Raw genomic sequence first — 22,242 nt, 5'->3', positions numbered from 1 at the left:
AAAGGAATGCAAAGGATACAAAAGCAGATTCGAAATACATCTGTATTCTACTCAAATTAGAAGGTGAATGCCCATATGATAAGGGTAACACAAACGCAATTATCACTAGGGGATACAATCCTACTTAATTGTGATGCAGTCTCTCTACTGTATATTCATGCTCTGTAAGAGATCGTCCACGAATTTCTGAGAAATTATGTTCAATTCTTCTTGCAGCGCTGATTACAGCTATGAAAGCATTGAAAGGCACTAGCAACGGGCTGTCAAAAGTCCCCAGACCATACACCATATATTAAGTTGGAGCATACGACAGCCTTCAGAATGCCTACGCTAAGACAGGTGCTATATCTTCACTCCTTAACAAGCTAGCGACAGTTGGTATACCATGAAGTGTAGCACTATTGTTCGCGAAGAATCTTGGAAAAGATGCACGTGAGGAAAAGAACATTAGCACAACTGCAGTCAGTAGTGAATTAATCTTCTTCAGATGTATGGAGCTTCATATAGCGACCAAGCATTTCACTTCCACAAACGAAAATTTGAGCTCTTGCAAACTGTTTCCTTTCGATGATCTTAGAGGGACGACTGCGTAATCTCTGCTTTATCTAGATATTTAGACTTCCAGAATGGCTAGATCATCTAAATATCGGAAGATTAGAGCTGTTATCTTATTCTTGAACCTGGATGATAACCCCTCATATAATATTGCAGCGGCTGCTCTATTGTCCTAGAAAACTGGATGACACCCCCTTTCCCTGTTTAGTCTTGCCAGCGACTGCTGCTATCCTTAAAGCTCAACTCCATTGGAGCTACTCAGTGGCGTAAAGGGGGTGTATGATACGCCAGTCGCAGAGGGGTGCCAAATAGTCTCCAAACAAGATTTTCATCGTATCACTGTGTTTTTTTCGGGAAGGAGGGCGCCAAAAGGTATTTTGCCCCGGGGGCCAGTTATGCTCGCCACTCCACTGGAGCTACTCAGATCTTTTGTTTGCAACACTACAGAAGACACTGCCTCCGACAAGAAGGCATGAAAGTCCGCAAAGGGATCAAAACACCATCAGATTGTTTCGTAGTGATATCAGTGTTATAGCTAGAGGCGGGCGAGGGTGGACAACTGTTCCTGGGCGTAGTGTTACGGAAATGCCAAACTGACGAAGTTTTAGAATGAAACAGTTTCCATACTTAGAAAACAGAAGGGTGTACGAAATCTGCAGTTGTCTTTAGGCCCTGAAAACTATAGCAAGTCTTTAGCCATATTGGATGTCCAGTAATGCATCTTAGGATGTCACCCACTGTCACCACCACCAGATGATGGGAGTCATTAGCATAGATATCGCATCATCTAAAGACGGCTCTCCAGTGGCCGAGCGGTAAAGCCGATAAACTCCGGCCGGGGCTCGAATCCCGGCAAGCAGATTGGCTGCTAACTAAGCGTTTACATGGTTTCCATATGTGTAACCTATATACAGTCCAATTTCCCTTAGAAAGTCTTTCACGAAGCCATCCCTTCCCTTAGACAGGTAGCTCTCGAATGTTTCGCCATAACTAAATAAACTGAACCCAACTCATCATCTGTAAGAGAAGATATCAGTTTTTCATATCCTGGCGTGGTTGTTTGTGGAAAACCACTACCAGAGTTGGATTAGCCATTAAGGAAAGTAAGCACGTGCTTAGGGCATCAGGTAAAGGCGGCGTTACAAAAAGGTGCTTAAAGATTCAAAGAAAGAGTGCAAAGGCTCCACAAAAATAAAATTCTCACTGCAGATTTTAGAAAGGAATACATAGTGCAGTTAATCCAAGCCCGAGAAAGAGGGAATGATGAGAAAGAGGCGTTATACTATAGATGGGTATGTGGAGGCAGCAAAATCTTTGAAGTGCTACAGGCATATAAAAGTCTAATTTGGCAATGAGCATTACTAAACCTTCAGATAGCTGCTCCCTTTGTTCGAAATGTAATCCAAACTACTGACATGATGTGTATAGTCGCACTTTGGCCTTCTTTCAAACTTCCAGACAAAGTCGTCCAGATATTGTCTATAGAACTGTCACGCTGAGACTACAAATCGATGTTGTTAAAACCAAATGTACCGTGCAGTAGCTTCCGTTCATGTTTTGAGCATACACCATGCTTTATACCCTCTCCTACACCCCATAGATATCATGCTACGTATATGTGCATGCTGTACAATACCGGACCTTAAGTGATCTCCTAATTGATCTTTTTGTTACATCTTCTTGTTTATACTAACGTTACATTAATTTCTCCATTTCATTCTTAATTTTATTATTTATATAATTGCAGAACTGATCAGCTATCGTGCGGAAGCACGCTGTCCACTAGGAAGCTTGGGATTTATGCTACTGACCGGGAAATTCGCTTAGCTACATATAGGAACTGTGTGCAGCCAAAATAAAATAAGATACTAAGTCACTAATTTTCTCTTTCCTTACCGCTTGGCTTCGTGTTCTAATTAGAAGCACGTTCGGCTGGCAACAGAGAAGTCCAGAAATGCAAATCCTGAGGCGGTCATTCGCTGATATTTTCTATTTCAAATAAATACCTAAAGGCTCAACCAACTAACCAAGTGGTTCCCAAACTAAAATGTGGTAGACGAAAATTCTTCACCACCAGCAGGTGGCGATTAGGTTACCACCTCCCCAACTGCCTTTTAAATGGGGAAGAATGTACGGAATTTTCTTTTTTCTCAACGCATGCTTTCATGATGTAATTAGAAGCACTTCTGGATGGCAGTCTTTAAGCCTAGATTTCGAATCCAGCATAGGTCAATTCTATTTTTTTTTTCTCCTAAATAAACCTAATATTATATATCACCATTCTATGGTGCTCTACACTCATCTACAGTAGCACAATCGCAAATAGAGCTACCAGTGCTTTAATATCGAGATTAGTGTACATAGTGACTCTGAAATTGCAGTTTCGATGGTAATGGTTCAGAGGCACATGTTCTACTGTAGTGTGGATTAGGTTAACATGTCTTTCTGGAGCTGTTTCCAAAGCAGAAGGGTGCTGATCATTCTACAGATTTAAGGTGAATGATAAGGCCTTTACCGAAGCTTATAAGTTGGGTAAATCAATGTCTACATGATATTTTTTCTGATTACATACTTTTTGTTTTGTGTCATATGGGGACAAACTGTATACTAGTTTTTATGCCTGCTTTGAATCAGACACTAATTTTTGTTTGCAGCACCACTATAGGGTTTGCAGTCATACCCTGCTACACGACACTTGAACCATTAGCATCTATGTTCACATATTGCTCAATTGATTTATTAGTTATAGTTTATGTGCATACATTTCTTTGTCATATGTGTATGTATTTTAATATGAATGTTTTGTAAAAAATAAATTAGACTTGCATATATGCATAGGCAAGCTAGTTTGCTATACGAAAAGAAAATAAAATTAAAAACCCTGTTCCTTAGACCATATCAACTGGCTGTTTACCCAAGTCACATATATTGCTATAGCACCAGATGTGAAATTTAAATCGACCACTCCATTTGAAAGTTATAAAATGGACATCTGTATACTATGTTATCTTTTAGTACATGCTCAGCTGTTGAATTTTTATGGCAAAGGTCCTGAGGGCTATCTGCTTAAAAGAAGAGATGCCTTTCTTTGAGCACTTTTTGAATGAAACTGACTTGTATTCGTATTAAACATAGGGAAAACTGTAAAAACAGAGATGTAGCTAACCCATTAGATAGAATTCAAACCTAAATTGTATCACCAGTATTCTGTGGTCTTATCTATTCGAGAACCGAAACCGGTGGAATTCTTCTAATGCAAGATTTTGGTTTATGTTTGCATATAGATATTACTTATGCAGTAGATCATTATCAGACATATAAAAATAGTGATATCAGTGAATGAAATTTAAAAAAAAAATAATTCCATTTTGCTACAAACTTCATACACAGAAAACAAGAGAAATAATGCTTTGAATTTTGCTCATCAGAAGAAGCATTAAATAATACAGCACTTTTGATGAGCACAGTTAATTGGTGTGTATATGTATTTTAATCAGTGAGCTGTTCTAAAAGATTTTTCATGGAATGGTCAGACTTTCTTAATTTCTCAACCAGACTAGCAGCATTGTTCATCTGACATGAGACAAACTTAAATTAAGATATACATAATTTTTAAAACAGGGCACATAAATTTCTATATAATGGCTAACATAAATTATATTTTATGTTAGCCATTATATAGAAAACTGGCTAAATAAACAGAAAATCTAAAAAATACAGCCTCCTATTTCACAAACAAAAAAAGGACAAATAATATTAAAATGAACTCAATGATTGCAGACTATAGTAATAACAATTTATTCAAAATGAATGTAGATGCAATATTTTACTTTTAAATATGTCAAGAAACTCGTAGTCATCATCCAGCTAATTCAGTTTGCTTTTAAAAAAGTGTGCATTGAAATAAAAAAAAACACAAGAATTTAAAGTAAAAAGAACAAGAGCTTTTCATTATTAAAAACTGTTATGACCTAGAAGAAATCTAATCATATCCTTTCCCATTACCATCCATGCACACCAATCACATAATCATCCAGCTAGTTGGAGAAAAATGGTTTTAGGTAATGAATGTATTTTGCTTTTTTAATTCCCCTGATATGAAACTCAGCCAGATCAGATTCGTGAATTTGATTGTAAAATACGGGTACTGAGAAGCAACTGTCATTGGCGAAGGGCTTGGGCATATTGTAGATGACAGTAGGAATCTGCCCAGAAGCTGGCCCATAGTTATCCCTATGGGATGGACGGATAGAGGACTAATGTCAATTTCAAAAATATGTCTCTGCAATAATATTATATTAAATTAATTATGTGAGGTTTGCTTGGTGCATTATGAAAAATGAGCACTATTTATGAACAACTTAAGATACTTAACAGTAAATTATCATCACATACATCACAAAAAAGAAATGTATCTCTTTGAGTGTGCATATAGTGAGCTTGGATATATATATATATATATAAAAGTATATTTTATTTAGTATTATAATATATTATTCTTTTTCATATTTTTATGTTAAATGATAATTCTTAAATAGACAAGAATGAATTAATTTATAAAAACAATCATCTCAACCTTTATAATAAATGACACCTAAAGGTTTTCTCAAAATTTAATACAGTTATTCCCATACATGTTGATTTGGCATCCAAAGTTGTTATGGCCAAACTATTATAATGCAAATAACAGAAGAAAAAAAAATACAAAATGCATTTTAAATGAGAACAGGCCACATCATGCCAAAATAATTTGTACTAAAATTCCAATCATAAGCAAAAATATACAAGTATAAAATAAAAAATAAAAAAAATATTGTTCTGACATCAAATACAATACTGCTTACTTTGCTTATAGTACTTAACATTTTATTCAGGGTTAAATTAAAACATCAAAATTCTCAACATTAGAGATAGAGAAAATATATTAAAAATGTATATGATATAGTATACAATCCCAGCATGCACAATTTATCAATTAAATTTGACTTCCTTTATATGCATTTTTCAAATCATGAGAAACAGTTTTTGACTGATTTTTGTGATGAAACACTAGAAGATATTTTCCAAGAAGGGATGCTTTAAGGCAAACTGGCTTGCATTCATATTACACGTGGAAAAGTCATGACGACGCTTATGCAGGCAGTCCATTCACCAGGATTCAAGCTATTAGTGTTCAGCTTCTCCACTGGCACACAACAGCCTCTTGTAATACATTATCTGCAGACATGAAATCCTTCTGTATTTATATGAAAAGAAAAAGTTATACATTCAATATTAATTACAAAACCCATTTTCATACATGCCTACTGACAAATTATAAGTAATCCTCAACTCATGATGAGTATTGTTCCAATAGTTCCATCATAAGTTCATACTGATGTAACTCAGGGTCTTAATAAAATTATACCTTGGTATGTTTGATTATATTGTTATGAATAAGGCTTCTGTTTCACATGAAAATGGTTTAAGGAGGTATAAACTTATGTGACATTTATAAACAATTTATTTGCATACATTCACATGAATTTTATAAAATTAATACATATACATCCCTTTCATTAGTTGATAAGAACAAAAATATATACAAAATTCTTTTAATTAAAATAATGGATAAGTAACTGTTACTTATTTGAAAGAATTATTGTAAAATACAACTTAGTGAAAAATTATTCAGGTATGATCAGAATCCTATAAAAACAATGCATGAATGCATAAGCTGTTTATATTTTTCTGTAAAATAAACATTTGATCTGGACAACTGCATACTTTTATTTTAAGATGCTTTTTTTAGTTAGGACTACCTAATATACACTAATGTTTGTGAAAATCACAACCATGAAGGAATTATGCACTTTGAACCAAACTTACATGAAATGTAAAGTGAGTTAAGACATACAAATGATTAGAATTACAAAGGGATTATGCATGCATGAAATGAGAACTGGCAGTACTAAAGGACTGTAAAGTTGTGCTGAAATCTGTTTATCATCCTCCGTCTGCAGTGAACATTTAATTTGTGCTCAGTATGCCTCGTCAACAGTGGAGGATGCCATACCAACAAGTTTGAACGAGCCCACATCGTCTGTATGGAAGAGGGTGGACTTTCATATCAAACAATCACAGCCCGCACGCAGCACAATGCCACAACAGTGATGCATGTTTGGAAGAAATGGACAGCGAGAACCAAACAAGGTGAAATCCTGGCAATGGGGCACACAACAGCACAGGACGACAAACACCTCATCTGCATGGCTGTGATGGATTGTAGAGCATCCTCTCGTATGTTAGTACAATATTGGAGCACGGTTACAAGTGTTCGTTGCTGTCTGCTGCAACATGAACTGCATGCAAGGGTTCCTCTACGCAGGATTGCTCTGTCACTGAGTAACATATGCCTCCGACTTCAGTGAGCACTGCAACTCAGTGCGTGGCGTGCTCTGTGGCAACAAGTTGCTTTCTCCAACAAATCTGGCTACAATCTGGAGTATAATGATGACAGAGTATGCATTATTCGATGCATTCCATGCACTATATTTTAGGGGGAAAAAAATGCCTGTGCACAAGCCTTCTTTAAGGTACAACAGCTTTTGACTGAAGACAGATATGTTGCTCAATCAGCATGCCTAGGATTTCATCGGTCAGTGACTCACACGTACAGCTAGTGGGGCACACAATGAAACTGAACTTTCACATCAAGTCAAAGCCATTCCCCAGGATTACATTCAGAACCTATACAATTCAATGCCACGATGTGTACAGGCTCTCGCTCGGCATGACAGAAACTCAAAGTACTGATTTTCCAACTTTCGTTTGTAAATGTGATCGTTTACTTGTATCACTATCGGTAATATGTGGAATAAATTTCATTCATTTCCAACAATTCCTTCATGGTGTTGCATTTTTCACAAACATTAGTGTGTCTACAGCTTCCAGTGCCTGTTCAGCATCCTCTCGTATGTTACTCAAGATAAATGACTAACTGAAGACAATTTTTAACCTCTATTGAAATGCTTGTAATGATTCATTGCTAAGCACAGAATCTTAAATAACACTTGTCACTGCTAGCAATGCCTCATTCTGCCTCTAGTCCATCATCAGAAAATTCCATCAACCTGCTGTGGAGGAAGCTCCACATTTATAAAATCATTGCCGTCATCTTCAAAGGCAGAATTACAGAGGTTCTGGGAATCCCATATTATCTTTAAATTCTTTCAAAGCTTTTCTCAAGCCTTTTCTTGTACAATGCAATCTTAAAATGCTTGTTGAAATTCTATTCAGTATCAACTGTAATCTCCAAATGTGGCTTTATGAATTTGTGTCCATCATCTATACAAATTACACTGACCAAAAACAAAACAAAACAAAACATTATCTAATTTTTAAAATAAATTAAAACAAAAGCATTATCTAATTTTTAAAATCGCATTATCTTTTGGCTATGCCGAACTGGATGACGAAAGGGGCAATTCTCAAAACCTGCACATTTCCAGGAAACCCATGTAGCTAGGTTACCATTTTCACTTACTACAAAGACAACGCCAAACAATAATCGATTATCGCTCAGATTGGGACCACATGATCCTTCAGAAGCAGAACTTTCATCTGATTGGTTCATTTCTACCCGGGACAGAGTTTCAGCTGAGACATTTTTGGCGAGGTTTGAAGAACTATCACATAGCCGCTACACTGTTTCTGTAGCTAGGTGGGATTTTTTTTCTAAGAATCCTCCCATTTAAACTAGTGCTACCAAAAATCTTGCTTCTCAGGAAAGTCCCGTCTAGCAGGGACTGTTGCTAGAAGTAAATAACCACTTTAATCAACACTCACTAATAATATAGTAAAATCACAATGACCAAAATTAGCCTCAATCCACTATGTCTAATCCGTTTTCAAAACACATGTTTCACTTTTGTGATAAGAGGAGAGTGGAATGTGAAAATGAACATGAGCTCAGCATAAGAGCGTATAGGTAGTGATCACTTTAGGTTTTCTACAGATGATGTACGTATCCAAATGATCAGAAGGTTGTTGATGCTTGTTCCTTGATCTATTGCAACAAGATATTTTACTGTACATTTATTTACAATTTATTTACAAGTCGTATGCCACCTGGCATGTTTACAAGCGTTATGCCTCCTGACATGTACATGATACAGTCAAAAGTCATTAATTCGGACACCCATAATCCGGAATGATCTATAATCCGGACCTCAAAGCTACAAACTTTCTGCGCATGCGTCGCTTTGACGCATGCGCGTAAGACCTTTACCGCTGCAAATTTGCGTGTGCGCGTGCACAAAATACGTTTACGAATGCGCGTTTAATGTATAATGGACGGGATAAGCTAAGCTAAAATTATCTAATTATCTATTTCAGTTAGTGTTGCAGATTGCGTTGTTCCATAATCTTCGAATTGGATCCGGATTATTATTTTTTGCAGACTGTTAGAGCAATTTTATAAAAGTAAGCTTAAACTTTCGATTATGTCAAATAGAATTTCCGGTAAAGGATATACAAAGCGAAAGTATCTTTCGGAGTCCATTAAACAAAAAGTAGAATTGCTGCAAAAAATAAATAAAGGCATATCCTTTGTTTATGTAAACTTTAACGTTTGTTTATCTAAACATTGTTTATCTTTAACACCGGGCGGCGTGCAATGAATTGGAAGTTGATCCAGCACTATCCTTATCTTAAGAGCAGATGTTTTTATTTTATTTGGCTTATAATTGCTTACTCAATGTAGTATTTCATCTCGATGTGTCTTTGATATGATTTAAATCAAATGCCTCGTCATTATAATTCACGGATAGCGAAGAAAGTGATAGAGGTTATTGAAAACGAAAAAATTTCGATTGACAAATTAGTCGGTATTCTTGACACAGCAATTATAGGACTTGAACAGCGGAACTTTGTAACTGAACACGAAATTATGTCTGTTTATAGAATTAAAGAGAATGTATTATCACATAAAAAACGAAGCAACTTAAACAACTTACATTGAAAGAAATGTTTAATAAAGTAAACAAATAAATATTAAGCTTTTTTTTTGTAAATTTTGATACCCTTTAGATCATAATTGTTCTTTATTTCGTAAATTACGGTTTCATATTTTTAATTTTATAATTTCTGCATGCCATTTTACCAGATTTAAACTGATGATCTATAATCCGGAAAAATCGATAATCCGGAATCGCCGAAGTCCCGACGAGTCCGGATTAACGACTTTTGACTGTAGACATATTCTGCCACCTGGCATGTGAATTGATACATCATATTAGTTTTCTGCCACCTGACAGATACGATGCAATTACCTCAATTAGCGGTAATACGCCCGACATTTTGGCGTGTCCGCTTCCCTTACGTTCTGTAACGCAACTAACTTTTTGTGCGGTGCGCCCTCTGGGCACAAATCACCGCAATCACCGAGGAGGCCAAAACATCCTCCCCCCCCCGATGAATTACATTCATCTTAATACAATCTTCAATATATGCAAACAAGTAATTGAAAAATATAGAAACTGAAAACATACAAAAACCTTCAAAAAGTATAAAATTACATGTTACACTTACCAATCTTCTAGCAAAACATCTTATATCTTACTATACTGAAACGTTAACTATGAGGGTTAAACTAGAACAAACAAATAAAATTATTAGTACAATAAGAAATGAAAATAATAATAAAACATATTCAATATGAAACAAACACTTAAGTTAATGTTCTTCAACTGGTAAAAGACACAGTTTGGTAATAGGACGTTTAATGTCCCCGTGCACAGTTTTTAGTCTAACCACTCGGACATTATTGTCTCTTCCAGGAAACACCTCTATTACTCGCCCGAGTTTCCAACGTAATGAAGGCATATTATCTTCTTTAATGAGAACCAAGTCATTTAGACGAATATTTTTGCTAGGCTGTCTCCATTTGCTACGCTGCTGTAGTTGGCACAGGTACTCTTTAGACCACCGCTTCCAAAACCCTTGGAACATCTGCTGTGTTAGTTGCCATCTTTGCAATGGAGACACTCGTACTTCGGTTAAATCTTGTTCCGGAACAGCTGTTAAAGAATTCCCTATAATAAATTTATTATATATATTCCCTTTAATAAAGTGTCCAGGAGTCAAAGCTGTCAAATCATTGGGATCACTGGAGACCGGTGTTATTGGCCTCGAATTTAAGCATGCTTCAATTTGTGCAATTAGAGTTAGAAACTCTTCATAAGTCAAAATTTGAGTTCCAACACATTTCTTTAGATGCAGCTTCATAGATCTAACAGCTGCCTCCCATATACCACCATGATGTGGAGCAGCAGGCGGGTTGAATATCCACCTTATGTTTTCATTTGCTAACCACCTTTGAAATTCTGAAGCCTTCCGTAACTCATAGGCGGTAAGCATACCAGATTGCTTTTCACGAATGGATTTACAGTTGTTCACGAAGTGCAGAACATAAGCCGTTATTCCCAGTACTTTGGTTAAATTTCCATACAGTTCAAGATTTAGTAACGGTTCTGTAGATTCCACAAGTGTTTTCAAAGTAACACATTTTCGTTCTTCACTAACGTTTTGCAAGTCAGCTTCGGTATTCATTTCGTTTATGTGATGTCGAATATCTACTTCTGAAAGCCAGGGTGGCCCAGAAAACCAATCACTATCATTAATTAGAGCTTCAGCATCCATCCCCCTCGTAAGTTTATCAGCAGGGTTTGTCTTCCCACTGCAAAAATACCAATTGTTTAAAATTGTTTTCTCCTTGATTTCTACCACACGATTTCTAACAAATTGTTTCCACTCGTTGGCAGACCCCTTGATCCAGTGAATGCAAATTTGGGAATCAGTCCAGTAAAATATATTTCCCTTATCCAACTGCGGAAATATCGATTGCAAATACGAACCTAATCTTGCAGAAATTAATGTTCCCAAAAGTTCAAGCCTAGGGAGTGTTGCTCTTTTTAATGGAGCCAAACGGGATTTCGACACTATGAAACTTGTTTTAATTTATTTTTCTTCTTAAATCTAAAATATGCTACGGCACCATAACACTTGGGACTGGCATCAGAAAATATGTGAGCTTCTATAAACTTCCAACACATATCACTGAAGTACTGTCTGGGAATTTCGAAAAACTTTATTTTTTCAACTTCCTTTAACCATTCCTGAAATATGAATTCTGTATCAAGGGGAACATTTTCGTCCCATTGAATACCCTTTTCCCACATAGTTTGCATTAAGAGTTTAATTCGAACAGTAAATGGATTCATAATTCCTAAGAGATCAAAGAGCATACCACATGCTGCTAAAATGATGCGTTTAGTTACTTTGAGATTTTGTAACTTCTCAAACTGAGATACATCTATTTTCAAGTTATCATTAACATTGTCCCAGATAAGACCTAAAACTTTCAACGGCACCAAAGAGCCTTCAGATGTTTCACGAGAGTCAATTCCATTAAGTTTCCATAGTTCATTCAGCTCAGGTGAGCTTGAAACCCATCTACGTAAATTCATACTGGCCTCGCTAAGAATGAAAATCATGTCCTTGCTTAAATGTAAGGCCTTTGCTACATTAACTGTCCCAGAAATTAAATCATCTACGTAAAGCTCTTTTAACATACTGCATGCCTCTTCGTAGGCATCTTCATACTTTTTTAAATGCAGTCTTACTGTAGCTGTTAATAAATAAGGTGAGCACTTGACCCCGAAAGGAACTCGATTGTGTTGAAGAACTTGTAAGTTGGGATTACTGTGATCGAGATTTGACCCTTCTTCATTTATCCACAAAAACTTTAAAAAATCCCTATCTTCTTTAGCTAAGCCTACCTCTAAAAATGCACGCTGAATGTCGGCACAAAACGCAATTAAATGTACCCTGAATTTAATGATAATCTTTAGCAAATCAGGATTTAAATTAGGTCCGCTTTCCAAACAATCATTAAGTGATAAATTTCCCTTACTTTTAGAAGAAGCGTCAAAAACTATTCGAACCTTTGTAGAATCCTTCTGCTCGCGCACTACCGCGTGATGAGGCATGTAATACCCCGTTTTCAAACTACTATTTAAATACGTATCTACCCGTTCCACTATACCATCTCTCAAGTGTTCATTAATTATCTCATTATATTTTAAATATAGCTCACTATTTTTCTGAAACTTATTATTTAAAAATTGTAAACGCTGTTTCGCGATTTCATAATTGTTATTTAAACCTTCAACACCCTCTTTCCACAATAATCGAGTTTCATACCTTTTATTCTTGTAAGTTGTATTTCGTTCAAATGACTCTAAAATTTCTTTATCTGATAGAGATATTTCTTTATCCGAACTTATCCCAATTGCTTCTAATTCACATAATTTTTTAACTCTTTCATAATCTAAGTCCTCATTTACAACAGTTATATGATTAACTCTTGCGTCCTTACAATTTGATCCTTCGTCCTTGCCTTGAATCACAAAACCGAAAGTGCTTTCTGTTGCGACTAATTTTTTACAAATCTTCACGTTTCGTTCTCCTAAAATTTCCCAAATATAATCCGAACCTATTAATACTTGAATTTCGTCACTCGTACCAGCATCTGCTAATTCTATTCCTTTCTCAAACGCCATCTTTCGTATCCACCGAGAAGGAACTTTTACTTGCCCTAGTGTTATAGAATCAATGACTATTGCGTTAATTTTTATCTTTTTACTGGGATGGCTTACATTTTGCAATACGATTTCTACGATATCATACAAGTGCTCTTTTGCATCTTTGCATCCAAATGTGAAAATAATAAGAGCTTCTTTATTAATAATTTTCAACCCCAGTGAATCAACCACTTCTCGTAAGATGAATGACTTTGTTGACCCTGAATCTAGCATACAACGTAATACCTTTTCGTTCCCCCCTTTACACCTAACTGCCGCCGAAAACGTCTGTAAAAGAACGGAAGTCAGTGGTTTAATTTTGTTATTATTTTCATTACATAAGAGCGAAAGAGAAGGTTTAAGGATTGGCGTTTGTTTTGTCTGATTGGAAGTATCCGTCTCTAAATCTTTCGATGCAGCGTCACATATTAACGAATTATGTAGACCTTGGACATTGCACAGTCTGCATTTTTCATCTTTATGAGCACAGAAACGCCTTGGATGCCCTTTCGAAAAGCAAATAAAACATAAACCTCGATCCATTAATGCCTTCCGGCGAGCCTTTAAATCAAGTGCGCAATCATGATTCATATGACAAGCAGATAAACAAAATATGCAGACATTTTGATTCTCTTTCTTAGGCGGGGTAGAGAACTTTCGATTTCGATTAAAATGTGATTTTTGAAAGTATTTAGAGGGAGTTTCGCTTTGACTAGTTAATACCGAAGCACCTTGCTTATTCGTACTGTAATCATTTCTTTTAGAATGCATGTAAGATTTATTTTGACAACCTTGATGGGAACTTTTGTTTCGTATTGATGTTTCATTTACATCAAAATTCTTAGAACGCGCTAACATCATTGATGTTTCCCTACATTCCACTTCAGTTTTCAAGAACGTTAGTAGTTCATTAACATCGAAATTTTGTTTATCACTTCTTTTCCTAGTGAATTCTAGAGTTAAATTCTCGGGTATTAACTTTAACAAAATAGGGGATAATAAATGTCCATAAGAACCATTAGTAACATTTAAAGAATTTAAATTCCTTATTTGTATTTCTATATCGTCATAAAGTTTCCTCAAAGAAGCCGTATTTCCGGAATATTTTACAGGTTCTAAACTCAACAATTTATTCATATGCGCATTAATTAGCAGGTCATCTCTGCCAAAACGGTTTTTTAGTATATCAACAGCCACCGTATAGTTTTCACTAGTAAATGTTAATCCACTAATAGCATTTAAAGCTAAACCTCCCAAAAGCGATTTTAAATAACAAAACTTGTCAACCGAACTGAGACTTTCGTTTTGGTGAATGGAATTACTAAACTGATTCCAGAATTCAAGCCAAGAACAAGGATCACCGTAATATTTTGTAATCGTTAATTTTGGCAATTTTAAAGTATTAACTTCACAAGTTTTCAACTTCGGGGATATAGTTTCCTCACTTTACAGTTTACCTCTAGATTCAACTTTACACGCGTTTTTTCTTAATTTTTCCTGAATTTTACATTTAAAACTTATAATTCTTTCCTGATATTCCTGCGCGGAAATTACTTCTGTTTCCAACTCCTGTTCCGTAATTATACGTTTTTCAATCTCAGAATCGTATTGTTTCAACAACTGCGATTTTTCAAGTAACATTTCGAGTAGTTCTTTTAATTTCTCATCCGCGGTTTCACCCTCTTCTAACAATGCAGAATCTATTTTACTCATCAACTTAGTAGTTAAGTTACGCGTCACCGTACGCAACTTCTTTGCCTTATTCATAGCCTCCATTTTACCATTAGATTCTATCAACTATAATAATCACCTAGATTTTTATTCAACAATTCTATTCAAAACTGGAAAAATGAAAAAGGGCCTACCTCGAATTTCTTCGCGTTAAATCCTGGCTTTTCAGTCATGAACTCACTAATTTTCTTCGTCCATTCTTCATCTCCACAAATCACGTCCGGGTCACCAGAAAAAAATGTACGTATCCAAATGATCAGAAGGTTGTTGATGCTTGTTCCTTGATCTATTGCACCAAGATATTTTACTGTACATTTATTTACAATTTATTTACAAGTCGTATGCCACCTGGCATGTTTACAAGCGTTATGCCTCCTGGAATGTACATGATAGACATATTCTGCCACCTGGCATGTGAATTGATACATCATATTAGTTTTCTGCCACCTGACAGACACGATGCAATTACCTCAATTAGCGGTAATACGCCCGACATTTTGGCGTGTCCGCTTCCCTTACGTTCTGTAACGCAACTAACTTTTTGTGCGGTACGCCCTCTGGGCACAAATCACCGCAATCACCGAGGAGGCCAAAACAGATGACAGTCAGTGGATGAGTTGAATGTTGCCTTTTTTCCCCTCCGAGATAGCTAGATGGTGTTACTAGGTGGCTTAAAGTACAGTCAAAAGTCTTTAATCCGGACCTCAAAGCTACAAACTTTCTGCATATGCTTAAACGCATGCGCATATGCATTTAATGTATAATGGACGGTATAAGCTAAGCTAAAATTATCTATTTCAGTTAATGTTGCAGATCACGTTGTTCCTTAATCTTCTAATTGGATCCGGCTTATTATTTTTTGCAGACTGTTAGAGCAATTTTATAAAAAGTAAGCTTGAACTTTCGATTATGTCGAAAAGAGTTTCCGATTTTGGAGATATCAAAGGATTTACCAGCGAAAGCATGTTTTGATGTCCATCAAACAAAAAGTGAAATTGCTGCAAAAAATGGTTAAAGGCATGAAGAAAGTGACAGAGAGGTGATTTGTTTCTCTAACCATTCCGAAATCTGTTTATCAATTTCGCGCTGCTCTGCGGGAGAGGGGGAGGGTACGTCGCAGCGCGCAATGAACTGGAAGTTGATCTGTCAGCACTATCATCTTCAGGGCAGATGTTTTTATTTTATTCGGCTTATAATTCCTCACTAAATGTAGTATTTCATCTCGATATACTCCGTCTTTGATATGATTTAAATCAAATTCATCATTATAAATATCATGAATACACATGAAATAGCTTTCTGGTTGCAATTTTCTAATTTCGACTATGCGTAATGTATGCTTTACGCATGCGCACTTTGAAAGAAAAGTTTAATAAAGTAAACAAATAAATATTAAACTTTTTTTTGTAAATTTTTATACCCTTTAGATCATAATTGCTCTTTATTTCATATTTTTAATTTTATAATTTCTGCATGCCATCTTAAAAGATTTAAACTGATGAGCTATAATACAAAAAAACCGATAATCTAAAATTGCCGAAGAGTCCAAATTAAAGACTTTTGACTGTTTACAATAACCAAATGAGCACCACAGCATTTAATGGGTTAATATATGACATAATTACACAGATTGGAATTTGCTAGCAAGTTTGCCCTTGAAACAGGAAAGAAAATTAAAAATCCTGCTCCAGAGGACATTCCAGCTAGCAACTTTATGAAATTTATATACTACTGTTATGAAATAATTTGATCCAGTTTTGTGAAATTAACAAAATATATGGCATTAATGAACTATACCATCACCTGATGCATATTTTAACTTTGAATGTCAAAACAGAAGAGGGACTTTTTTTTTGGCACTGTGGCTGATTCTTACCTTTAGTCATAAAGATGATTATTATGATGCACGTTGCTTTATCGAAGACCTGCCAATGATGAATTGCTATATTCACCCCCCCACTTTACAGTGCTGAAATTTATTAAAAATATTTCCCTCATTTTCCACTTTTTCAATACATTATTAGAATGAGCTTTCCTATAGTTTAAAATGTATTTGTTGATGCGGTAATCATTGTCTTACTTACAAAGACAAAATCCCATAAATACATACAAAGGTTACACTGAACCTTTCTTCTTGTAATTTTTTTCCTTAATGCCAACTTAACACAAGAACTGTTGAAATACAGTGAAGCAAACACAAACTGACATTCATTCTATGATTTCAGCTGCATACTCAACTTCTTGACTACGACTGTGCAGTTGTGCAATTCTAAGATGTTTCTTCAAGTAAAAAATTGGTCGATGTGTACATGGATACCGAGGATGTGTAATTCTTAAAAATGCGCCAAGCAGTGGGTGATTCTTCATTGTTTTTCTTTAAGTCCTGTTTTAGATATTTTTGCATGTTTATAGAATTAATTCAAATTTGTAACCAGCAATATGATGAGTTAGCGATTTTCTAAAACACACGAAAATAATCGATTTGGCAATTTTTTAAAAACTCACCAATCTGGACCGTAATATCTAGTTTTACCATATTGCTGTTGTGAAAAGACATGTTTGAAGATGAGTACAAGTTTAACAATTTAAAAATACTGTAATCCTAAAAACAAATCATATGGACAATGGCAGACAAAAAAATAAGAAAGGCACTGCAAAAGCATATGGTTAGACATGGCCAGAATCTCATAAAAAAATAGCGCACATTAGCTTCCTGGCAAAACATACTTTGGCTCAACTTCGATGTTAATGTTTCTGGTTAAGTAGAAGCAACATTAAAACTGGTTTGCAGTAAATGCTGCCAAATGAACACTAACTGAAATATTTGCTGATATTAAGAAAAATATTAATTTGTTCAGCTAGAGATTTAGCACCAATGCTCATCCAATAACAACAACAAAATTATAAATTTGTTCACAGAATGTAATAAGAAATTTGTGTAAATAAGTACGTAAGCAACAAAAAAAAAAAAAAAAAAAAAAAAGGCACATCAATATCACTGCCACACCATACAATTACGTTTGAATAAGAAAATAGAGTTCTGCGCACAGCATTGAAAGAATACCTTTGAAGTACACCATGTTCATTTCTTACCCTGAATCGAGCAGAACCATGTAAATATTTAATCTGCAACTACATTCTGAAATTTAATAAATTCAGGAAAAAAAGATCGACAGATCGCATTCACCAGTTTGCTTTAAAAAAATGAATTAACATAAATAATTACAATTGAAAACCTATTCATTTAAGCAAATAATGGATTATAAATTTTAATTTTACCTTACAATCAAGAATGAGAATAGCCGCATCACACCCACACCAGGCTGCATACAGGCAAGAGAACATTTAACTGGGCTTAATAACAACTACATCACAGCAAAAGCTACTGCTTCTTGCTGCAATTTTTAATTTCGCTACAAATAACAGAATAATACTAGAATTGCTTACAATAAATGTACATAGAATGTTAGGCTTTTGGTATTAATATTACACACTCTAGCTCGGCTGAAGTTAATATGTTAATGTTTCTGGCTAAGCATGTTCAACTAGATGCATTATTAAAGCTGATTTCCAATAACGTATGAGAAGTGGAGCGCAGATAACCAAAATATTTGCTCGGCCAGATATTTAACATTACTATTAATACGATATCAAAGAGAACATGAAAAAATGAGTATATTTGTTCAAAAGAACACAGAAATACAAGAATATATTACATTTCGCAGTATTTAATAATAAATATGGGTGAATAAGTACATAAACACCACGAATTTTTTTTCTTCCTTTTAACTGCACACACAAACCAATAAACTATATACAATTCATAAATAATTTTGTATTCAAAGTTAATTAAATATTTACAAAATCAAAAATAATTCTTACCTATACATTCAGCAGAAAACGAATTATGCCTATAATTGCGGTCTGTGCAAGAAAAAAAATAATATTGATTAAAATTAATCAAAAAGACAATTAAATTAAAAAAAAGACTATTCATTTAAGTGGAAAAAGCATTAGAATTTTAATTTATTTGAATTTCAACTTAAAATTTGGAACAATAGATATCACTCGTATACTCACCACACCATCCGACCACGTTCGAGAACAAAATAGCGCTCGATTTGCATGGCACATTGGAGGCATGTTCATGCGCAGATGGTCTCTGCGCAACCAGTCGTACGTTTAGCATTTTTACCATGTTAGAGCTAGCCGTCCGACGTCGTACGGGTTGACACTTCCGTCTGGGCCAAGGAGGTTAGAATAGATGGAGTAAGCATGACGTCACAAAATTGAAGCCGAGGAAGGATCGACAGCGTCACGTCACGACTGATCAGCCAGCATGGCTGCCGTTTAGCGTACGGATAAGACGAAAGCTTTGTTTATAATTGTATTGAAACTGCTCAGCCAGATAAAATTGGTGAATGTAGTGAAGGATATCAATCATTCTCGCTGCTACGCAGCTAATTTCATAAGTAAATGCCATAAACAGGTATTTTAGTATTTCTATTATTCTGACTTTATTGCTACTCGCTATTAGTTCAGCATTGCTTTGTTGATCGTTTCGACCTGATTTTGAGAAATATGGATAGATGTGCTGCACCAAATTGTCAAATCATTCTAGAAATAACTTTAGGATGTTTTGTTTCGCAAAAAAAAATGAAAAAAGACGAAGAAGAAGTAATTCTTTCTGGTCGAGATCAATGGATTTCGGTCGCAGGAGCGTGTTTTTGTGAAGTAAGTGCAGCTTCGTATTTTTTCATAGCATATTAGAAAAGTTCCCTTATTATTCAAAATGTGTACTTTCATTTAAGGTATGCTTTACGCATGTGCGGGTTGAAAGAAATGTTTAATAAAGTAAACAAATAAATATTAAGCTTCTTTTTTTGTAAATTTTGGTACCCTTTAGATCATAATTGCTCATTATTTTATAAATTACGGTTTCATATTTTTAATTTTATAATTTCTGCATGCCGTCTTACCAGATTTAAACTGATGATCTATAATCCGGAAAAATCGATAATCCGGAATTGCCTAAGTCCCGACGAGTCCGGATTAAAGACTTTTGACTGTACTCCTTCCACACGGATAGAAGCTGAATGATCATTGTCCTGCTTACTACAGATATAACCTTTCAATGTATAATCTGAAGGAAAGTTTAGGTTATTCGAATATGGCAAAGCATACCAGCTGTTGACCTGAAGAAGGATGTATTTATGAACATTCTAAGGGAAACTGGCTTGTATTTGCATTACATATGAGGAAAACTAGAAAAATCAACCATGCAACCAGCCCTTTAACCATGATATGAACACAGATCAAACTACCAGTATTCAATGGTCTTAAGCACTAATAGGAAAAATCTAAAAAAATGCTTGCAATATCATGCAATCAGAAATTCACTAAATGTTGCACAGCTGGATTACTTTTTCAAGTGTCGAGGATGAGAATACTTAATTTTGTTTTGTTTATATAGGTATTTGGTCATGGTATTATTCATTACATATATTCTCTGTTGTTCATACAGATACTAATATTTTAGTACATTTAAAAGTGTCTTTTTCATTAAGTGCTTTGCTTGTCAATATTCCCAAAATTGTGTTTCATATGTTAGGTGCTACTGTACATATAATAGATTAATGGATTCATTACAGAATAATACATTTCAAATATCCATTTTATGCAAGCAATTTTCAAAGTTATTTTTTGAATTTACTTGCTGATAGCTTAAAATATTTTATTTTGAAACAACTGCCTTTTTCACAATAAACTGGACATTGCCAAGAATCTTCAATAATATTCAAATCCTTTAGAGTAGCATTGTAAATAAAACTATAAGAACATTATACATTTTGTTATCTTTCAAAAGTCAAACTTTAATTAATTACTCAAAGCTGTGGCTTACTAACTTTGATGACCAATAAAAAATCTTAATTTTTTTTTTTTTTTTAAATCTCATCTCAGAGAACCAATAATACTTTTTTTTATTCATTATTACTTCTTTATTTCATTCTAATCATCTATCATACGAGGGCTATCCAGAAAGTAGATTACGTTTTGGAATAAAAAAATAAACAAAGTATAGGAAACAAATTTTATTATATACAGATGAAAGCCACACTCAAATACTACTTTTCTACATAGTCACCATACAAATTAAGGCATTTATCGCAGCGATGTACGAGCTTGGAAATTCCTTCGTCGAAAAATTCGGCCGCCTGCGCCTTCAACCACTTCGTTACCTCTTCTTGCAGCTGTGCGTCGTCATCAAAACGCTGCATAGCCAGCCACTTCTTCATTGCTGGGAATAGGTGGAAGTCGCTCGGTGCCAGGTCGGGACTGTACGGCGGATGAGGAAACAACTCCCACTTAAAAGATTCAAGAACTTTACGAGTGACATTTGCCGTGTGGGGCCGGGCGTTGTCGTGAATCAACAAGATCTTAGAGCTCAACATTCCTCTGCGCTTGTTTTGAATTGCTCTTCTGAGTTTTTGGAGAGTTTGGCAATACCTTTGAGAGTTTATTGTAGTGCCTCTTTTCCAGGAAGTCCACCAAAATTACACCTTTTCTGTCCCAAAAAACAGTCGCCATCATCTTCCTTGCCGACATTGTTTGCATGCATTTCTTGGGTTTTTGGGGAGAACTTGTGTGCCCCCACTGCATTGATTGCAATTTCGTTTCAAAGTTCACATGTTTCACCCATGTTTCGTCACCAGTAACGATGCGATCGAGTAAAGAGTCACCATCCTTATGGTAAGCGTCCAAAAAGTTCAACGCTGCAGCCATTCGCTGATTTTTGTGGTCCTCTGTCAAGATTTTTGGAATCCATCTTGCACAAAACTTGTGGTAACCAAGCTTTTCGCTGATGATTTCGTGCAACAAACTTCGCGAAATTTGTGAAAAACTCAAAGAAAGTTCCGTTATTGTGAAATTTCGATTTTCACGGACTTTAGCATCGACTTTTTCGAGAAGTTCGGCGGTCACTATGCTGGGTCTCCCACTTCGATCTTCGTCGTGAACATTGGTTCGGCCATTTTGAAATCTTATGACCCACTGACGCACTCCACCTTCAGTGATAATGTTGTCCCCATACACTTCACGAAGCTGCCGATAGATTTCTATCGGTTTACAGTTTTTTGCAGTCAGAAACCTTATTACTGAGCGCACCTCGCAGCTCGCGGGATTTTCAATTAACGCAGACATTTCAAACCGTCACAGTATCTGAACGGAGCACAGCATGAACCTCTCACTAGCACGGCTAGATGCAGACTGAGCTGCGCAACGCTCTGACCCCAAGATGGCCGCGCTAGCCCCGCCCCTAGCGGACACAGACGGA

General features: G+C 35.5%; 1 long non-coding RNA gene across 1 annotated transcript; it reads right to left on the bottom strand.

The window, feature by feature from the left end:
• Positions 1-5,090: 5,090 nt before the first annotated feature.
• Positions 5,091-18,984, bottom strand: LOC146996813 (uncharacterized). The gene is made up of 3 exons (XR_015041684.1): positions 18,792-18,984; positions 10,126-10,186; positions 5,091-5,791 (listed from the first exon to the last, which is right to left on the bottom strand). It is a non-coding gene; the product is annotated as an uncharacterized LOC146996813 (long non-coding RNA).
• Between the last annotated feature and the right edge of the window lie 3,258 nt (positions 18,985-22,242).

The sequence above is a fragment of the Stegodyphus dumicola genome, chromosome 6, assembly GCF_044657685.1.
Source record: "Stegodyphus dumicola isolate Sdum_Otavi_A_Nest chromosome 6, ASM4465768v1".
Classification (NCBI taxonomy): Eukaryota; Metazoa; Arthropoda; class Arachnida; order Araneae; family Eresidae; genus Stegodyphus; species Stegodyphus dumicola.
The sequence above is the reverse complement of the archived record's forward strand: the minus strand, read 5'-3'. Positions and strand labels throughout refer to the sequence as shown.